This window comes from Etheostoma spectabile, chromosome 5, assembly GCF_008692095.1.
Source record: "Etheostoma spectabile isolate EspeVRDwgs_2016 chromosome 5, UIUC_Espe_1.0, whole genome shotgun sequence".
Classification (NCBI taxonomy): domain Eukaryota; kingdom Metazoa; phylum Chordata; class Actinopteri; order Perciformes; family Percidae; genus Etheostoma; species Etheostoma spectabile.
The window spans coordinates 29,017,929-29,040,874 of record NC_045737.1 but is presented as its reverse complement, the minus strand read 5'-3'; the positions used below and the strand labels follow the sequence as shown (position 1 = coordinate 29,040,874).

General features: G+C 41.1%; 1 protein-coding gene across 1 annotated transcript in view; it reads left to right on the top strand.

The window, feature by feature from the left end:
• Positions 1-1,021: 1,021 nt before the first annotated feature.
• The window catches only part of arvcfb (ARVCF delta catenin family member b), a 249,980-nt gene continuing 228,055 nt past the window's right edge, over positions 1,022-22,946 (top strand). The window contains 1 exon segment of the mRNA XM_032515943.1: positions 1,022-1,366. The gene's annotated coding sequence lies outside the window, so the exon portion shown is untranslated.

Below are 22,946 nucleotides of genomic sequence, written 5' to 3'. Positions count from 1 at the left end.
AATTACTTTTCCGGTTAGTTCAAAATAAAAGCATTGATATTATAAACGAGTTGGTGAAATTATTCAAAATGTGGATTTAGACTTGGCTTGTTGAGACCAGGGCAAAACTGGAGCACACAGCCTTTAATTTAATTTAATTTAAGTACTATGAGTACTAGGGTCAACGTTTCAATTCATGCATTCAAATCAGGGTTGCCTCTGGTTATTAGTGTTACTGAAATGTACATTAACTTCAGCCCCAAGGCAGAAGCAGAAGAGTCAGAGCTGATTAGAGCACTATCATTCCAGGGCCTACAGGACAACATGAAACATCAGTTAATAAATAAATAAATAATTACTATATTGCTTGACACATGGCCATACTACTCTGAATGTTCACTATCTTAAAATTTAAAAATTAAACCACTTGCTGTTTGCCAATTTCTTTTGCACATACACCATATTGTAGCTTACTGTATGTGTTACATACAGTGTTACATGTGGTGTAATGCATCGCTTTGAGAACTTTTACTTTGAAATCACATGCACCAGAAGTTTTAACTGTATTTTTGCTGACTTGACAATACCACGACACACCAGGCCTATAACAATAGAGGCAAAGAATTCAGAGAAAGAGAAGACGAAACAGATGATTAAAAAAAAGAAAAGAAATATATATATATATATATATATATATATATATATATTATATATATATATATACACACACACACACACACACACGTATATAATAAATATATATATTTAAAATGTTATATATGCAGTACATATAATAATAATAATCTAACTGATTAATTGATAATCTGTGTTGTGGCAAGTTAACGGAATAATCATTTTTCCATAAACAAGTAGGTTTAGCGTTGAATCAGCATTGAATAAAATGGGAACAAGACTAAATTACTGAATTAATAATTCCGCAGCTAAATCGTCAACAAAAATCCCAAATTGCCTCCAGTTACTGTGCGCGTGGTGATGGGGCGGGGACAAGACCAACTGGCCGACAGCATCCAGCCCTGCTGTGGATGAGAGAGGAGAGAAGCTGCCCTGCCTTTCGTACAGCACCACGGCGCACTCACTCATGAGTAAGAATTAACGATAGTGGCTTCGACTACAAGAAATAAGATAACTTTTTAATTCTGTTAGGATACTTGGTTTTTACATGTGGCGCGTGACTGACAGGACGCGCGAGCAGCAAGCTGTCAACTACATTTGGAGATTTGGGAGGTTGGAACAGTAGTAGCCTATCCCGGGGACAGCAGCCAAGTTGCAGGCAGAATAGCGTGATTCCGCCGAGGCTCGGACTACTGCACAGCACACCGGAGAGTCTCTTCGCTTCCACAAACAACGATGAACGGGACAAACTAAGGTAGGCTCGGCTACCACGGCTCTCCTTTCAAGTTTTAGCCTGTTCCATCACAACTCAGGAGGAGGGTGTGCCAATAAAAAACAATGAAATACCAGTGTAAAGTGACCGTCGGCTTCCTTTCGGAGGAGTGAGCGGGTACACACACGAGGCACATTCATTAGGATATGTGCTGGAGAATATTTATCACGCTTTTGTTAAATAGTCGGTGTTTTGAATGGGATACGGCGGTGGGAACTAGATTGTATGCCGCTAAATAGCTTACTGTATCAAATACATTGACGCAAACGTAATACGTGTTGTGTATTCGTGTGTTGTTGTGGGCTCTCATCGCTAGTGGTTGCAGTCAAAGGCGGCGAGCACGAGCTGTCAATCATCTCATCCCTGCCAGTCCATTGTTTTGTCCCTCCTGTTTGTGAGTGAGTTACCATGGAGAGTCTTCCGGTTGTTCTCCTCTAATTACCTTATTTGGAGAAGGGGCGGCTGTCAGTAGCTGGAGTCTGGACCAGGTCTGGACCAGGTCTGGACTGAGGGTGGTGGTGGGTTAATGGAGCTGTATGTATGTCCCCTGTGAGCACAACCGTCAGAATGACTGAACGCTTCAAAACAACGAGCTGAGCTCAGGCCATCACGGAGAATGAAGTTCTACACTTTGATTGGGTCTGGTCATCTTTTTTTCCCTCCACACCCAGCAAGCAGTAATGGCCACAGGATGTAGATTATATGATAATTACAATTATAGCAGTTATCTGTGAGCATGTGCAATTAATTTGCATTTACTTGTTGTTGAGTTTTAATGTCCACCACACAAAACCTCTGCAACCTCTTGCTAGTGAACACACCCTGCTGTGAGAAGCTTCTGGTTAAAGTCTTAAAGTGGAGCACTATTATTGTGGTGAATGTTTTTTTAAAGTGGCATAGACCAGGCATTAGCCCTATATAAACCCTCAATGTCATTACTGAAATAATATATTATTTTTTATCATATCAAGATTTTTAAAAGAGACCTGGCGTGGTTTGCTGATTTAGAAACCCAATAATTAGCATGTTTTTTCATATATATTCAATTCAGTGCATATAGCAGATTTGCACTCAGTTGCCATGAGGCCCGGGTAGGAGAATTATGGTGGACCTTAATGACAATTTTTAAGGATTCTTCACATCTTCTATTCTTCTATTCACATACTTTCATAACCCTGTAGGCCTGTAGAGCCATGCCAGAGTGGGTTGAATTATTTTTTTTTATATGAAATTAAAAATAAAAGGTGTGTAGAGGAATAGCGTAACTGTGTATGTTGACCGTGTTGTACAGTAGGTGTGTGTGTGTGTGTGTGTGTGTGTGTGTGTGTGGTGTGTGTGTGTTGTAGTATAGAAACAAACGCTATGCACAACCAGGGGAAAGGGTTGCAGGTGCAGAAGAAGAGACTCACTGATCACTGGGGGCTTGGGAGCACAGAGGCCAGGTGCTCCAGATTTCACCAGCCAACTCAACTCACACAAATGTAAACCTGTCATTTGATAAGTAATGATAAAAAGGGAAATCATTGCTGCAAAAGCTCTTTTTGATCAGTTCTGATTTAAAGATTTCAAGATTTGTGGCAAGATTTTGCAACAATCACATGTGGACCTGATCATTTCTAGGCCATTCAGGGACTTCAGCCATTGTCAGACAGAATGAGAATCACAGTCCAACAGTGAAGCCACACTCCTTTTATTGTTTTTTATTAATTGCGCTAGATGCACTGTATTTATTAACTGCCAAATTACATCAGAAGCGTATAAAATGATGTTGTTTGATGCATGTTTCTACTTCTACAGGCAGTATATTATGCTACACTGCGCTCAGCGGGTCAGCATATATTCTACCTACGGTACGTGCAGCTGTCATTACAGTTTGTAGCTTCATCTCCTTCTGGAAGACTTACTGTATATACAATTATATGGTAGAGTTGTAGCCTAAATTAGTTTATACCAGTCATATTTGTCTCCTCAGACGCTTCTATGTCAGCACAGCCTGATGCTTACAGAATACATTTTAGGCTCATTGGCAGTCAGGAAGTTAGCTCATTTTGGGACACAACATTTGCAACTCAAACACTGAGCAGTCTCTGGACAGGACCAACATTTCCACACCACCTGTTACTGCGCTGAGAACTGAAAAATGCTCTGTAACCGGGGGAAAGCAAGAAGACTCCCTATGAATGCTAATGTTAAAAAAAATCCTATTTGTTCTGTTTCCGGCTTAAGTCATCACACTGCTTTTCTGTATGCTGACAAAATATCAACTTTGTCTTGTCCTCTATTATATATTCTGTTTTTCCTAAGGCAAAATTCACTACCATAGTCACCAGTTAACCAGGCAGTTAATGACCAACCAAACATAGCTTTATAATGTGGCGAGCAGGGTTAAGCGGTAATACGGTATACCGCATGGTCTTAAAAATAGCAACGTATCAGTTTCAATACGCCATTAAAAAAATGTAATGCACTTAGATAGGTGACAAGGATTAAATATAATTTATTTAATGCATAGGTAGAAATATAGTTGTTCTTATGTATTTGACTATAGCTTAAAGGTCAGCTTTAATCTCAAGAGCAGTTCATGCTCTGGTGCCCTATTTTATTAGGAAGCATGATGCCCGAAGAAGATGTTGTATTCATAACTGTCAACAGCATGTTGCCAATTTGGATAGAAATGTAGAAGCTGGTCACTGTCAGATTCTGCTCTGGTCTCAAGTCTGTGTTTTCCCATGTTATTGGATCAATAAAAATCTGTCTGTCTATCAAGTCTGCAGGAATCTGAATATGATTTCCTTGTATTTCTCTCCACCTGTCCATCCATTTTCTAAAATGCCTATATTGATAATGCCTGTGGAGCACTGGAGCCCATCCCTGCATGCAGTGGGCAAACAGGGGTACATTAGACAGGTGGCTCACAAGTAGATGACAGATTAATAATCATGTTTTAGTGCTCCTGCAGCAATTAAGCTAATAGTCATAGAGCAAGGGTATGGCGGAAATTCTACTTCACCACCTGTTTTACCATTCCTCCTTTAGAGATGTGTCCCTCAGAAATCAATTTTATGTGCTTTTACTGCATGTAGTCATTTAAAAAAAACAGAATGAGGAGCTTCCTTCATATTTGACTCAGCCCTCCTTCAAAATGAACAGTTCTGCTAGTGGCAGAGACGGAGGAGTTGTCTGCTGCCACAGGTGTTTAGTTCTGTGTGGGAGACAATGAAGACCTACAGTATCTACCAGGAAATGTTTCCCTGACTGTATCAGAGGGGCATGTCAACAGCAGGAAAACCAAAACTCCGCAAGAAGGTTGTTTTATTTGATGAGGGGTATGGAGGTTTTGGATTTTTAGTTTCTGAAATATTTCTGTTTCAGAACAGCCAGTAACCAATATTTTGTATTGTTATTTAATGTAGTCATGGCACTTGGAAATTAGAGTAGTAAACAGTGGAAAAAATAAGTCTTTGTGCATTAACTGGTTTTGCAACACACTTCAATAACAGTTGCAAACAATTGCAATAGACCACGGGTATTAAAAGACCAAAACCCAGGATCCAGTTACCAGGAGTATTCCTAACAGAGTTTCAGGCTGGATCTTCAAGGCAGTGAGACCTATTAAGTTACAACTCAAGTTTTTATCACGTCTTTTAAATCAAAGGTTAATCCACTAACATGTTTGAATAAACAAAGCAAGGAATAAAATATTCAAATTCTATACATTTCCTATTGATTGTTTTTATTCTAATTTCATTTTGTCTGAACAACATCGCCAACTGACACTGGACAGGAGTCACTTCCAGGAGCTAATTTATCATGCCAGGAAGTAAACATATATATATATATATATATATATATATATATATATATATATATATATAATTATATAACGCAGGGAAATATCCTCCCAACTCCTTTTGGCTGTTTTATCTTTTAACTTTTAACTGTTTTTCCCCAGCCAAGCATTTGTTACTTGACCTAGTCAGCTATTTTAGTCACACCACAAAGCTCACCAACAGCAACAACAGGGGACTCTCCCCCATCTTTAGTTATTGGGAACAGTATTAATTGCACTTGTGTACTTTATCTTTGTCATATATACTGTAAAATTTAATTGGATGGAATACCTTCCCCTATAAATTAAGGGGTTTAAAAGCATTATTTCTGCAGCCCTAGCCTCTTGCAGTTGGTATTTATGCAAGAACAGTGATTAAAAACAACTAACAACAAAATGTTTGTATTTGGAAATTCACATTTACATTTACATAATGTAAGTAAAACACAAGTTTCATTATCAAAGAGTTGAATGTTGAAAGTTAAACAAAACAACAAACAGAAACAGTTGAAAACAGTGGGAGATGTCAATCATCGTAATAGATTTTGGATATTGTAGTATTGTAATATGGCATAAGTGTATTCTTTTTCTGGTTTTACAGGCTGCATTACAGTAAAGTGATGTCATTTTCTGAACCTACCAGACTGTTGTAACTGTTCTATTATTTACCTTTACCCACTTTGTCATTATATCCACATTACTGATGATTATTTATCAAAAATCTCAGTAAATATTTTGTGAAAGTACCAATAGTCGACACTACAATATCGTTGCCGTATCAATATTGAGGTATTTGTATGCAAATGTTGTGAGATTTGATTTTCTCCATATCGCCCAGCCCTACTATAGTGTATCACGTTTGGTGCCTTTCAGCACTAACAATAGGGAAGAAATGAACTGCTGGAATTATCCTTTGCATAGGGACATAAATATATACCCAGATACACTCTACATTGAGAGTCGGTGTTATTTTAATCATATTGGCGTTGAACCTACCTCATTATAGTTTAATGGTCAGAGTAGCATTTCATTACTGAGTGTGCATGGGAATTACAGAGCAGTAAGAGTATTGCATAGAAATGGTATTGATTAAATGATATGCTTAATGCATAATGTGGGGGAATCATGTTAAAAATGAATGCAGTATTTCTTGACTGAGTGGTAATCCTCAGCAAATCAGTCATAATGCACATGCATTATTTAAAGTAATACTCGTTGGTCTTATTCCAGAGTATTTACTGCATTATGAGGCTGAGATGTTTGGGATTCAGAGCTCTTCTGCTGTGTTATATCATGCCTTAGCTGCATTTTGTGGCATGTGTGAGCTGACTGAAGCGGTCTGTGATAGCAAGGGGTCTGAGAGAGTCCTGACCCAGAGTGAATGCTTCTTTGTGGGACAGACACCTGCAGTGCTCTGCCTCCTGCTCCTGAAGTGATTAACATGCACCTCCAACCTCCCTGGCCTTCCCACTCCTCAATCCCTCGGACACCCATCCTGGCACTGCTCTGTTGTCTTGGCACCTGTTCTACATCGTCCATCCTGCAAAGGCTATAACTCATGTCTTTGTCTGGGCTGGGCAAACACAGCCTGACTACAGAACTGTGTTAGGATTCAATATTGATTGCCACTGTCAAGGGGTTAAATTTAGAAGTTGTGTCAACGGTGTGGCTTTGTTCTAGCGCCGGATTTGAGATGATGTGTGCAAAATACCTGTATGCTTTTAATGTCAGGTTTAAAAGGCATATGCTTTTTCTGGTGAGCTCGTGGAAAGACAGTCTAGGGTCCCAAGGCATGAGTTGCATCTCTTATTTTTCTGCCACCAGAGCATAAAAGCAAAGAAGCCTAGTTTTACTCAGACTGATAAAGTTACAGTAAACTACGGTTGTAACTTCTGTGTTAGAAAACTGTGTAGCTAAAATATATATTATTCAGTTTGTAAGAAAGCCACACCGAAAGTGAAATGTTTAAGTTGGTAAATGTTACTTTATTTTGAATCTTTTAGACATTTTTAGCTAACATTAGCATTTTACCATTAGCACGGTGTTGAACTGCACTGTATTTATAAAGCGCTTTTCTAGTCTTAACAACTACTCTAAGCTCTGTAACACAGTACAGGAACCATTCACCATTCACACACATTCACACACTGTGGCCGAGGCTGCAGTACTCATCAGATACACACTCACACACATTTACACTACGATGACGCAGCATCTGGGCAACTCAGGGTTCAGTGTTTTGCCCAAGGACACATTAACATGGAACTGCAGGGCCAGGTATCGGACCACCAACCTTCCGATTGGCAGGCAGCCGCTCTAACCACAGCCGCCCCAAAAAATAAATAAATTGGGACAAACTTTATTAAATGTTAGGCAGCTTGTATGCTTTTAGAGATAAGCTTGCTGTACACAGAGATATTGTGTTGCAATGTGCAGCAGCTTCCGGCCCTGAAAGTGAAGCCAATGCAGAAGTCCTTTAAACCTGCATTGTGTTTAATGTCCTGCAGGGGACCACCTAATTGGCTCCAAAAACAAGTCCAGTTCTACACTAGGCCCTGCCTCTAACTTGATTTTTTTTTACCTCAGTGAACATTTTCCTAACAAGTCTATGGTCTCAGTCAATAGTTTCAAGTCTTCTTCAATACATCATGATGTCCATTTTGTAAATTATGGTGCCATTTGTTTTAAAATTGACGATAACGCAGGGGATGCTTTCAGGCGGGGCTACACTCTGAACTGTCAATCATAATAGAGCCTGATAAATGCGTATCCATGGCAATGTGTACATTAAAACAACCGCATAAACAATGTAATGTTAACCCCACTTAGTATCATGTGACGAGCAACCCTGCTAACTGCTAACAGAAGTGACACTGTGCTGTTAAACCGTCTTGAACGGCTTTGGTTCGGGTGAGGCCGGTTCATGCTGAAGAAAAACCAGGATGTTGTCCTGTATTCTTAAATTTTTTTTTTCAAATATATCGCACTAAAAGCTAAGTCATGAATGAAGTAAGTTGCCTGTTTTTGGACCCCAGTTGAATGAATGAAGCCTTTTTTTCTCAACTTCAGTTTATACAGGAGTGCTCTGAGCTTTTTGTTCTGTCTTCTTTATTCACAACTGTACTGTTTTTTTAATTGAACTTAAAAACTCAAATACTAATTTTCCTGCTGAGTGAGGTTTGGTACAGCCGGGAGATTCATTTTGATAAACTTGATATCAGATTGTGATTGGAGTTGTAATGTGCAATGTATTTTACATATGTACCCATGTTTTTTCCTGTTGTTAAAGATTACAGTTCAGGTGATCCATTTGTCTGTTGACTCGCAGTGTAATGAAGAGTGAATGCCTCGACCTGCTTGGCTGGTATGTCACCATCACCAATGTTATTTCTAAGCACTCCTACCACCCAGGCATAGATTACATTATGATAGCATTAACAATACTCATGTCACGACAGCATCATTATTGGTTTGACTTGGTGAATACAAACCACCAATTTATAATTCAAAATGCCTATTAAGTTTGCCTGGTTTAAATGAAACTTGGTGGAAGGGTGTAGCAGGGACCAAGGAAGAATCCATTGAAGTTGGGAGCGGATCGGAATCACGGAGGGGGGGGGGGGATAAACAAATAGGGTTTTACTTCCGTTAACATTTTGAGATAGGGCATGGCTTTGGCGGAGGTCTGCTCTCTCTGAGTGCCCTTCTTGTAATGACTCATATTCTCAGTAGGTTTCGTTTTATTTTCTGAGTCTGATGCTGTGTTGTGTCCTTAAATGCCAGGGTCAGTGCAGGCAGCTCTCCGCTGCCAGACACACGATGACGCCTGTGTCAAAATTGGTTTTAAATCAGATTTTCGTGGCAGCATCTCCCTACCCAATTGTTGGGACCTCGGGCTGCGTTGTTATTAGAATATCAGCTGGCCTGAGCTTTGTAACATGCTGACTCGCTGATAATCCACTCACCTTTCTTGCAACCTCTCTGTGTTAGGCCCTGCATTAATATAGAGCGGCGATTGAATTCCTCTCCTAAATATTTCTAAAACATGTCTCCACTCTCTCTCCTACTCCCTCAGTAGATGGATAGAGGTGAATACCTGTATTTTCCCTCACACACACACACACACACACACACACACACACACACACACACACACATACACACACGAAAGACCTGTACTAAATATTCTGAATTCTGTGAGTGTATGAAAAATGTCTGATGGCTTCCACTTGAGACGGTGTATATGTGCTTCCCCCCCCCCCCCCCCCAACTCCCAGGCTTTGGTTTTGAGGATTAACCCCGCCCTCTATTCTGGCCTGCCTTGATTATGTCCAGGGATAAGAGCTGCTTAATTGTAATCACTGGAGCTGTCCTGTGCAGCGTAAACACAGGAGCCCGGATCAGCTCAGGCCACACACTGGAGATAAATTCACAGCAGAACATGGAAAAGCAACATCTCCCTACCTGTTCAAAAAGTTTGCCTATCACTGCATAGGAGGTTATGTTTCTGTTGTGTTGTTAGTTAGCTGGAAACTACTTATCATATCTAAAAGAAATTGAGACTTTTAATCCTTGATGCTGAGCAATGAGGTGTAAAATAAAAACAATGACGTGGGCATCTGCTGCCTGCTTTGGTCAATTGATGTCTGAATGAGCGATAAGTAACGTAAACCGCTTTGAATTAGTTGACATTTGATAGTTGCAGATCTTCCGAATACTGATTTGCCTGCAGCCTTTCTCCCTGATCATTTGTGGCTTTGTTGCTATTTGATGTTTGCACTGGAGCTTGAAAGTGTGAAATGAAGTTGGCACATCATTAGATGGTTCAAGCGGGGATGAGGCACCTGAGCAGCTGTAATGTGTTTGCTTTAGAAGGTAATTGCTTCACGAAGCAAGGTTGTGGGAACTTGATTACAACACTTAACTTTTTCTCTTTGGCTTCTGTAGTGAGAATTTGCGTAAAACTGGGGTCAATACACCAAGGTCTTTGTCTTCCCCCACCAACTGGCAAACAGTGCACTGAAGTCTTATGCCTGTAATTTTGGTGGTGAGTTCTTATTTGTTTTTTCTTATTCTGGTTGAGTTGACTCTTTCTTGACTCTTTTCTTTTAATTAATTATGAAGGTTTTTGAATCCCTCTTGGTCACGTGCTGTCTTGGTGACATTGCCAAACTGTATTTTGGGGATTTTCACATAGATAGAACCTCTACGCTCAGCCATAGAGTGGAAAGCACCCATCTTCTAGGTTGTGTCGTGGGTTGTAGGTAGATGGGCTGCAGTGAGATGCACTGTGGGAAAAGGCCTGTCCTCTTGAACATTTCAGTGGGCCCAGTCCTCTGGAGAGTACAGCTAGATGTCTTTTCCACTGAAAATTACATCTTTATGCCAGAAAACCATCCAATGAAGATTTTTTAGGGGGGGAAAGTTAATTGAGAAAACTCTGATGCTAAAGGCGGTCTAGCGGAACAGGTTGGCCATCTGGCATTTTAGTCGTGTCAAAGCTGAGGTCAAATCTCAGGCGACCTATCCTTGGTGCACCACACCATCAGAGCCAATTATTGGCCTCCTACAATTCCCATTCAATGCACTTTGGCCCATTTTCTCTCCACAGTATTAAAGATGTTAATACTAGTAGGTGGTTACAATGACTAGTTCAGTTGCTGGGATTTGATACAGTAGGTATCAATTGTTTTGTTATATGTGTTACCACCCACTCTGTATGAGCAGTTTGGAAAATACATTTTTCCGCTTTCTTGCCCAGAGCTAGACGAGAAGATTGATACCACCCCCACCTTCTAATCTACTGTATCTAACTAACTAACTAACTAACTAAGTGACTAGTCACAGTAGTAAGTCAGTCTAATAATTTGACCTACGGTGCATCTCATGGTTTGATATTTTAAGAAACATTTATTTGGTTTCTGGCCTAGAGCAGAAAATTGATAGCACACGTTCTACTCTCAAATAATAAGAAAATATGACCGACTCTTCAGAAGAGCGGTCATTATCTTCACTCAAGTTTCTATGCAGGAAAGTCACCGGACGCTCCAATCTTCTGAACATAGTCCTACTGAGAAATCCAGACAGAGCTGTATGGAGCTGATAGTCTTAATTAGCTTTGTCGCAACTCATTTGGCAATGGCTTGAATGTAACAGACGTTCATTAATATCAAAAGGTTACGCACTAAACTTTAAGGGACAGATACAAGGGTGTTTTTTTTTCCTCTGCAGGAAAGCAGATGGGCTAAGTTGTTTCCCAAAAGGTCAAATCTATTCTTAAATTGAAATAAACAAGGAAGGGGGAGGGAACTAGCCAGGACAGAACAACAAAGTAAACATTAGAGTACCATTTCCCTTTACATGCAAATAAAACAAACAAAAAGGAATTTTAGCCCTCTTTGATTAATTGAAAAATCAGGGATGAGTTCCATGTTAAATCTTGCATATACAGTAAGTAGTAAAATAATGCAGATTCTATCTGTTCACATCCATGTTTGTCACTCTCGCCAAGCAGCGGCGTGACAGCTAATTTATGTGGAGGTCATGCGAGATGGCCTCATGAAGAGGCTGTCAAATAAAGACAGGAAAATGTTTTTCTCCCCTACTTAAGAGCTGGCAGCAAATATAAAGGGACACTGTCAGAACATGAATGTGGTGCAGGAGATGCCAGCGTATTCATCAATGCCGGGCTTATGTGTGGGAGAGTTTTTGATGTGCAGGGCTCGCACTGCAGCGCTCGTCTGTGGAGGGTGAAAGCCAGGAGCTTTGCCCAGCTGGGACTGAGCAATGGTAGATGCAAGCTGTCTTTCCCGCCTCTTACAGCAGAAAAGTCTTCTCGGACTAGAAGATAATTGTCTAGAACAGGGAAAGTAACAGTATACCGTCCCATTACTAGGAATTTGGGAGATTGGAAGTGACTCGTTTCGAGTTTATGACAGCTTAATTGAGAACCTCTCTTAAGTGCTTTTTGGGGTGGTGCTTCATTAATAAAGCAGGTTTTCACTCTACCTCTATTTGAAGTGTAGATTTCTCAAATGCAGGGAACTGAGTATCATGGAGGAGCACTGCAAATGAGGGTCTCTGTGCCACCCAATGTTTTGGCTGTGATGAAATCAATTCTGGCTGCAGCAGAGCTTTGCAGCATAGAGGGCAGTGCTGCAGTGTATATGAGGCTCCTTCAGCCATGGAACCAGATGTACCACACTAACGTAATGAACATTTGCCAAACGGACACACCATCTGAGACTATAGGACAAGTCAAGCCTACTCATTAGAATCCAGTAATTAGCCTGTATTCATTGGCTGATAATTATCCAACAAGTAAAGCATGGCTAAGATTTTTTTATGTGCCCTACTTTGAAAAGTGTGTAAAAAAATGTAACCACTTCACATTTTGTCTGTTGTTGCCATGGTGTCTGCACTAACTTTTCATCATATCTGCGAGAAACACTGTAATCCTCTTATTCTGTCATATCCCCACTGAAAACTAGAATTCAGATGGGGCCTGGCCGAGCTGTCGCTGTGTGACCCTCTATTTGTGTCGAGGTGTTAGGCTTGCATTACTTATGCTCTTCAGCAAGTTCACTGAAGTCATCCTGCAGCTTCACTACCACAAAGCATCATGGGCGCCTGCACGCACCACCATGGCATGAAATTATGTGGATTGATCTGCACGAGCCAAATGTGCATCTCCTCCGTGCCTGTGAGGAAACCAGCGATTGAGCTGAGCTCAAAGACATTTTCTCCCATTTCAGCTGAGCTCTTTAAAGGTGCCACAGGCCTGCGTGTGGGTGCTTCTGTTGCAGCTCCAAGCCAGCCGCACAGGTCTGGCAGGGGGCCTCAGCTACTGGGGGTCCATAGGGAAGGAGGAGAGAAGGAAAGAGGGAAGGAGCAGGAATGCAGGAGAATTGAGAGAACACTTAGCATCACTGTAGCTCGGATTGATTTAATCATTCAGAGCATTCCCTGGGGGTTGTCTAGTCGTGTGTGTTATAGAGGTGGGGGAGCTGGCTTTGGGAAAAAGAAAAGATTCACTAATAAGGATGAGTCGGCAGTCCCAGCGTCCGTGGTAATCGAACCCCTAACCTTGGCAGAGTAAGGCCGGCTACACACTGGCTGCGGCGCGAGCGTGGCGTTCTGCTGCGTGGATGTTTCTATGCCCTACACACCAGAAACGTGTCTGGTGCTGCGCTGCTGCTAGGTGACGTACAGGTAGGGCTATCTTGGGAGATAGTGCCGACAGATTCAAACTCTGAAAAATGGTTAAACATAAATATATTGGCTACTGATGTGATTCAAGCAAGACGATGTCGGCAGTATTTACGGCAAAATAGGTTACAGAATATTTCCTTCTGTATCACAGGTGCAATATTAGAAAATCAATTTATTTTTATTTTTTTACATATAACTGCATTGATGTCAAAACCTAGAGACTTTCAAACATCACCATTTCATTTATTAATATGTATTTGTGTCAAAATGACATTTAAACATCTTTTCCTATTCTATTTTGCCTAGAAACGCTTCCAACACGCTCGCCTGGCATGTGACAAGTAGGCATTGGTTCTACTTCTGCATGCTCAGATTTAAACGGTTTACTACCGAACTGTCATCCTGAAATTAGTGAAATCCAAGAAATAATAAACTTTTCTCATTCCAAACAATAACAGAAGATGGAAATGATTTCAAAACGTTGTAGCGATCTATGATTGCTAACGTTAGCTCAAAACTCCATTCCACTGACAGCCTTTGTTGAGTTTGATGCTAACTAGTAACCAGCAGTGAACCAACTTGGTTAAGTAGGTCTATTTTCACTGGGTTGACATTACAGAAGTCTCTCATTAATATCTAGTAGGCTACTTGTTGCAAAGTGACACATGCGCGACTGAACTTGACTCACATCGGGGAGTGACAACGGGAGCTGAATTAAAAACGGACACGCCACGCAGCTGACACATCCAGTGTGTAGCCGGCCTTTGTGCTGTGATCTCTCTGCTGCGATGCAATGCAGTGGCTGTCATCACTTCTTAAAGTCCAGTGAGAAGAAGGAATAGTTTGTGGCTAGCAGTTTCCTAATGTCCAAATTAATAAACTCTAATTATTGTTTAGATTAAATATTAGCATTCATTTGGAGTCGTGTTTCAGGCAAAGTGATGTATGCAAACAGACCAACACAGTACGTTGCTGGTCGCGTTCATGTTGCGAGTTGTATTGTTCTGTGTATTTTTATTTTATTTTTGTAAATAAAAATAAAAATGTTAATCAGAAAAAGAAGCCGCTTGTAAAACCAAAACATGTAGCCATATGTTGAGAGGGTGCTGCAGAGTCGGGTGTCTCTGTGGGTTTATCTCTACAAGCAGCCATTTGAGCCATTGTTTATACAAAAATATTGATTAGTGCAGCTTGAAAAAAATAGGAAATTTAAGGTGGGTTTACCTTTAGCCTCATCATGGCTTATGGAACTGTGAGGCATTATGGGTGAAAGTAACCCCTCAAAGAGATTAAAATGTCCTACTAAAACCAACATTTCAGTAAATGGTGTTTTTTTTTTTATTACACCATTTATATTTCAAGAAAATTGCACTCAATGTATTTTAGGCTGAATGAAAAATGATCCAAGCTTAATATTTTTCCACAGCCTTGACTTACTCATCCTCTGTACGCTGATATCAATACAGTACTCTGTCACAAGCACCCCCAGCTCCCCATCCCCCTTTTTCATCACTGAATCACTTCAAACCGATGCTGGCACCATGGATGACAGTGAGTCAAGGAAGGAGTGGATGCTGGCTCTGCGGGAAGGGGAGGGAGGGAAGGCGGGGATGGATGCAGGGGCTGATGGGATTGAATGGTAACTGATCCCTTGGTGTTGCTGGCATGGCATGGCTGAGGATGAAGCCATTCCCCACAGGGACCCAGTTAGCCCAAAGCATTTGTCATGGTGAATGATGTAATGGACTTTGTTAAAGGATTGTGTGTTGATTTATTTGTGAGTGTGCCCTGACATACTGTAGGACATATGCCCACGCTCCCCATCTCAGGATATGAGATCACATCGTTGCATATCCACGCTGTGATGTGCTGGCTGTGGCTGAATAAATTTAAATTAGCTTTAGTATCATTTCTACTCTTTAATTCTCTCCATCTCTTTTTATTCCTATTGCACTATGAGCCAGATGTTGTATCTCCATATCTATAAGATGTAGGCAAAACCTTGTATCTTAATGCAAATCGTCATGGATTGGATAAAAAGAGTTGTGTGTAACCTTAGCCTTTACAACCTGAGAAGATTACACTACACACGGAAAATCCCCTTTCTCATATTCACTGATTTAAAGGAGATCTCTCTCACTCTGTGTTTGTGTATTTTGAGATGAACACAGTAAGACCGATCTGTGGTGTTAGGGACCCACAAAATGTGTGTGATGGGAGGCATCTGAAACTCAAGCAAGCAGACACACATAATCATAAATGTTGTTTTTGGCTTCAGAAGTAAAACATGTTTAGCCTCAGAGAGTTGCTCAATTCAGATTAGTCTAAATAATTTGAGATGAGAGGCATGCTGGTTATCTTCAGTTATACTACAACTGCACTCACTTATCAATGTTTTTTAATTCACAATGGATCAAATGACAAATGTGTATTTTAAAAGGGGTCACTTGTAATGACAAACCCACACATAATTATTATCTAACTCTACAGTCTCCTTTACCTCTTCGTAGGGTTTTATTGTCTTTTAGCTAATTGTTTTGGTCTTATGGACACTGTTTGCATTCATCATTTCATCAGAAAACCGTCGGCAAATGAATGCCAACGTTGCTCTGAGTCTACTGGATGTGTAAATATCCAACTGTTCTTTAACACAATAGCCATATCATCCTAATGGCAGACAGACAAAGTTAGCAACGTGTTTAGTATTTCCCTCAGGAGTTGAGGAAGGTTTGAGATCAAACAGACTTAAAAAGAACATGAATTTTACATCATATAAAATGACTGACCAGAACTACAAGTGAATAATAATGTTGCTAACACATGACATGCCATACCAACTTTATAAGGTAGTAATTGCCAATGTTGTGTTTACAGCTTGTTACGATGCACAAAGACACACTATTCACGCACAGGTTGACAGATGTGAACCACGAACAGACACCCAGCTCTGGAATACGTTGCAGCAAGAAAAGGTGATTTAATCAGGGATGCTGATTTGATTCAAGGCTACGGTAAACTCACTTTCAGTTTTTCAGTCCTTTCAATCTCACAACTGAAAAATAAATCAAACAACCATTTCAAAAATTGTGAAAGCTGTTATTTTTCTCTAATATAGTTTAAAAGTAATTTTGCCATCATAAGAAGCATTTTCCTTCATGAATGAGAGGAGATTTACTTTAAATGAATTACCACTTTGGGACTTGCAAAGTTCTTCAGTAAGAGTTGATGATGAATATCAAAAGAAAGTTTAAGCTAGTAATATTTCTTTGGAGTGATCCATCCTACTAAGGTGTTTTTAATATTGTCAGATATCTCAAATACTTTTTATTTTTGGAAGGAATCCATTATCTTTCAGTATATTTTAGATTTGCATGACACTTTTTTTTAATATTATTTTTTGGGCATTTTTAGGCCTCTATTGACAGGACAGCCAAAGAAATGAAAGGGGAGAGAGGGGGGGAATGACATGCAGCGAATGGCTGCAAGTCGAAGCCAAACCCAAGCCCGCTGCGCTGAGGAGCAAACCCCTGTACACGGGCGCCCCCTCCACCAACCGAGCCATCCGGTTGCCCAGACACTTCTAAGTCAAGGAAATATGACAAAAGTATGAATTAGACTCATTCTAACTCTTGTCTCTTAATTTTCCACCTTAATGCAGACCTATCCTAACTGAGATCTTCATTCTTGGTCTTTTCAAAATTTTGTAGAGATAAAAAAAAGGGGAGGAATTGGGATTTTTCATGCAAACCCACCCCCTTTGCCCTTGGGAGAATGCATTCATTTAAGCTCCATGTCCCCAGTGTAATAACCCTAACCCATATGCTGGAATCTTACCCACTTCCATAACAAACATACACTTCACCCCATCACTATTAAACCCCCAGATGTTCCTATGCCAGTGCTGTTTTAATATGCAAAAAGAATCTGAAAATTATTAAACTCTATGACAAGTGATGTGACCCCAATTATCTCTTTCTAGCTGTGGTAGCAGTGTGGACAAGAGCACTGCACTGTACAGTAAGTTTTGGGCACTGCAAGTATCAGGATCTTTGCACAATCACAGCATGTTTCCCTAATAAGGATTGTGCACTCTGACACAAGGTGTAAACAGCTCATCGGGGAATAAAAGAGAATACATTTGCTCTTTTGATGCACTGCTATGCCATTTTTGTTTGTCTGTCTTTTATTGCCCTGCAGAGATTGTAGCTGGGGTACAAGATGGTGTAGATTAAGTTAATTCTTTGAAATTACAGTGCAGTCAACTGTTTAAATGAGTTTGTAAATACAGAGTAATCCTTTTAGACTGTGTCTGCGTAAAATGTTTTAGGCAAGAATGGTTACAGCTTGAAATGGCCTCAAATAATCTCCTGTCTCAATATAATGGTGTATGTTAATCTGTCGCGCTCTGTCTATAATACACTGCCCACAAATAAGCAACCCTGGTTGCACCAGGGGGATTTAGAATGTATATTACAGCACTGCAACTCAATTGGTTGACCGCAGGCAACACAGATATCTGAGTGCAGTTTGACACCAATTCCAAATGCCATGCCATCTTGTTGCATGTCTCTTCCCTTTTTGTAACTGCTCCCGCTGGGTCTGCAATCTGCATTCAGCTGTTCGGGACAGGATATGAATATTCTGAGCAGTTCTTTTTCATACACAGCAAGGCAAAGCCCTCCAAAAGCATTCTTGTTCGTGGCATTTGCTCAAAGATGCCGGGAGGCAACCAGTTGTCAGAGAGCTCACCGTGCACAGAGATGGCTCACATTGCACACAGCCATGTCGCGCCTCCACCAGGGCCTCAGCACTACAGCAAGGCCTTTTACCATGTTCCATTTTTGTGATGAAAAATTGTCCCTGTCGCCCTCCCCCTCATTCCTCCTCCTTCTTGTTCCAACCTAATCTGCTCTTATGGGTCCCAGCCCGTGGCGTCTTAAACCCCTCTGTCTCCAACAGCTGCTGAGGACAGGGAGATATAGAGAGATTAAATGAGTCTTTACAGCCCCCTGAAGGAATCCCACATGTCTCTCTGCCTCCAGCCCATGCTAGTGTCTTTGATCCACCATGTTTTCCAACACAGTTGAGTCCCACTGGGTGCAGGGGGTTCCTACACATGCCAACCTACATACAGACCTCTTTTGATTTCATAGTGGCTGTTGAGCTTATCAGGTCTTCAGTTAGGCAGATAAAAAGGCTCACTTGATTTCAAACTTATGGTGCTGGAGGAAACCAGCGCATTGAGATCTTCTTGCTTGTGCTCCAGATGTAAGAAGAGTTTTGTCAGCTCTTTTCACTCTAGTATATGCCAGAAGTTATGGACCTAACACTCATGTTTCATTATTGGCTGCCATATTTTTAGCGTTTTGGTGTCTCATATGAAGCCTTCCGCCCAACTTTGGATACCAGTGCAGGACATGCATTAGGCAGTGTGATCCGTGACATCCGGATGGATCAGGCATGACGAGCAACCTCTGGGGATTGCCTGCCACCTCATATTAGCGGATTGCAATTAATGGCCTGCGATGGCTCTGGATGATGCACAGCCACATAAATAAGCGTGGATGTCATTTATTTCCCTTTGTGTAGCACAAGGGCAAGCCACAGACCTGTTCAACAGGAGACATACAGTAGTGCTTTCCCTCTGTCTTGCATACTTTCTACCTTTCATCCAACCTCAGTTGTTCCAATTTGATGTTGGCCATCTACAACACTCTGCACAATGCATACAAGCATGACAATCAATATCAAGCTCTAAGAGAAGTCAATATAGGCCAATGCTACCATTTTATTGCATTGTGATACATTTGTAAGATCTGTTGGTAACAAATGATTAAGTCTGGCTAGCAGATAATATACAATGCTGCAGTCAATTCTAAAGTCTGTTTGTGAGAAGAGGCGATGTTTAAGTCATGCTAAGGGACACATTTCTCCTACATAGAGTCAGAGCAAAGCCTCACTAGCTGGCACATGATGGGAATTGAAGCAGTGCATGTGAAATCTCAGGGCTGCTGTAACCCTGGTAACGTTCAGAGGGAATTTGGAGGATGGGTGATAGATTATTCTCAGTGAGCATCCACTAAGCTAATACAGTCTGTCCCTCAAGTGTGTGTAATTTTCACATTTGGTCCCTATACAAGCCTCCCGTGGATTTTAATTTCAGTTTACCAGCGCTGAAGTAAGTCTTGATACCAGGAAAAGATTATGCAGCAACTCAGTCATCAGTGTGTACTTTAGTGTGCTAATAAACCCTCCAATATGTAATATATACGGTGTGTGTATATGTATAAATGTGTATATATACAGTGGTGTGAAAAGGTGTTTGCCCCCTTCCTCATTTCCTGTTCCTTTGCATGTTTGTCACACTTAAGTGTTTTGGAACATCATACCAATTTAAACAATAGTCAAGGACAACACAAGTAAACACAAAATGCAATTTGTAAATGAAGGTGTTTATTATTAAAGGTGAAAAAAAATCCAAACCATCATGGCCCTGTGTGAAAAAGTGGTTGCCCCCCTTGTTAAAACATACTATAACTGTGGTTGTCCACACCTGAGTTCAATTTCTCTAGCCACAGCCAGGCCTGATTATTGCCACACCTGTTCACAATCAAGGCATCACTTAAATAGGAGCTGCTTGACACAGTAAGGTCCACCAGAAGATCCTTAAAAGCTACACATCATGCCGAGACCCAAAGAAATTCAGGAACAATTGAGAAAGAAAGTAATTGAGATCTATCAGTCTGGAAAGGGTTATAAAGCCATTTCCAAAGCTTTGGGAATCCAGCCAACCACAGTGAGAGCCATTATCCACAAATGGCGAAGACATGGAACAGTGGTGAACCTTCCCAGGAGTGGCCGGCCGCCCAAAATTACCCCAAGAGCGCAGCGACGACTCATCCAAGAGGTCACAAAAGACCCCACAACAACGTCCAAAGAACTGCAGGCCTCACTTGCCTCAGTTAAGGTCAGCGTTCATGCCTCCACCATCAGGAAAAGACTGGGCAAAAATGGCCTGCATGGCAGAGTTCCAAGGAGAAAACCACTGCTGAGCAAAAAGAACATCAAAGCTCGTCTCAATTTCTCCACAACACATCTTGATGATCCCCAAGACTTTTGGGACAACATTCTGTGGACCGATGAGACAAAAGTGGAACTCTTTGGAAGGTGTGTGTCCAAGTATATCTGGCGTAGAAGGAACACTGCATTTCATAAAAAGAACATTATACCAACAGTAAAATATGGTGGTGGTAGTGTGATGGTCTGGGGCTGTTTTGCTGCTTCAGGACCTGGAAGACTTGCCGTGATAAAAGGAACTATGAATTCTGCTGTCTACCTTTGTAGAGATCCTGAAGGAGAATGTCCGACCATCTGTTTGTGTACTCAAGCTGAAACGAACTTGGGTTCTGCAGCAGGACAATGATCCTAAACACACCAGCAAGTCCACCACCGAATGGCTGAAGAAAAACAAAATGAAGACTTTGGAGTGGCCTAGCCAAAGTCCTGACCTGAATCCTATTGAGATGTTGTGGTATGACCTTAAAAAGGCCGTTCATGCTCGAAAACCCTCTAATGTAACCGAATTAGGACAATTCTGCAAAGATGAGTGGGACAAAATTCCTCCAGGACGCTGTAAAAGCCTCATTGCACGTTATCGCAAACGCTTGGTTGCAGTTGTTGCTGCTAAGGGTGGCCCAACCAGTTATTAGGTTCAGGGGGCAATCACTTTTTCACACAGGGCCATGATGGTTTGGATTTTTTTTCACCTTTTAATAATAAACACCTTCATTTACAAATTGCATTTTGTGTTTACTTGTGTTGTCCTTGACTATTGTTTAAATTGGTTTGATGTTCCGAAACACTTAAGTGTGACAAACATGCAAAGGAACAGGAAATGAGGAAGGGGGCAAACACTTTTTCACACCACTGTATATATATAATATTGTCGTCTCTTTCATCATGGCCTCCTTGACTTCACTTGAAATGTTGGTTTTAACATCTTTAAGGTCTGAATAATACTTTTATTGTAAGTATTATTGTTGATAGCTTTGATACAGCTCTTATACAGCACATTTTTCCCTAGTAGCCCTGAATGTACCTGTGTGCTGGAAAGTAGTTCCCTGCCACATGTTACCTGTGAAACCACAGACACTAGATGGTTATGCCAGTGGTGTCAGCAAGGACGTTGGCAATGCTACAAAGTCTTGGCATGCACATGCTAGCAGGATCGAGACAGCATGTCACCTGCCCACTAGTATGGTGGCTGTTAGTGACATCAACTGCAGCCACTTAATGTAATGGGTTTTTTTCCATTACATTGTACCTCCTCTACTCACCTCAACTCAATTCTACCTCTACGCCTTTTTTTGGTTTTCCATTATGATAAAAAGTCCCTGGTACCTGCTAACAGATACTACTACTACTACTACTACTACTACTCCATCACCTTCGTCAAGAGGCAATACCAAAGGGTGACATGAAAACCTGCAGACTACTGATTGGTCGGAGGGAATCGTCACTAATCACTGTGTCATCATTGCTAGCAACAGACGGGGGCAGGGGGGGGGCTCCTGAACAAACCCGCTGTGTTTAAGTAGTTTAGCCAGCGGTGTTTTTTTCTTTTTTGCTGCCTCCAACTTCTTTTGAAACAAAAGTGTCTTCTGGCACTCAGCCACATGTCGAGAATCAAGAACACATCTTCTGTGTGTGTGGTGTGTGTGTGTGTGTGTGTGTGTGTTGTGTGTGTGTGTGTGTTGGGTTAGGTCACGGCAATTTCCTGTGGCATCGCTATGACGACCAGCCATGCTAAATCTGCAAAGGAAAATGGAGGACGGGGCACCACATGAATATTAGTATTGGTAACAAAAAACTATTTTTTATTTAATTAGCTGTCAGCTGAATCTGAAAGAATACCTAGAGAGAGTAATTTTACCCCAACAAGAAGCATTTGTATAGGACCCACTGCTGTGTAGTCCTGAGGATTACATGGATGTAAGGCTTACATTCCTCTGTCTGCACTCTCCTTGACATTATATCCTCCACAACAACCCCTGACCTAGAGGTGCTTTCCATTTTCTGCCGGGTCTTACTACATCAGTCCTGAGACTCCAGAGCCCCATTCGCCTGAGCCATCTTGGCCATCATTACATTGAGTGCAGAAATACATTAGCTCTTACTAGGAGCCACTAAGCTCATACCCATCTGCTGCTAGCAAGGGATTAATTAAATGATTCTGCCTGGCCTATTACCTTTGGTCATCTGTTTGCAGACGATACCCATATTCTGGGTATTATTATTATTGGTTGCATGTATTTGGGGAGGATTCAGTTCATAAGCCATTTTACTTGGGATTGTGTAGGCAAATTAATACAAAACTGTCTCAGAAACCATTACTAAAGGATAGGGAGTGTGATTCATTTGGGGCAACCATTTATTATAGTTTGCCGTCCTGACAGACACCTTATGGAAGGACTATCATGTTTTTATATTTGAGTACATTACAAGATCCATGTTGTCCCTGTT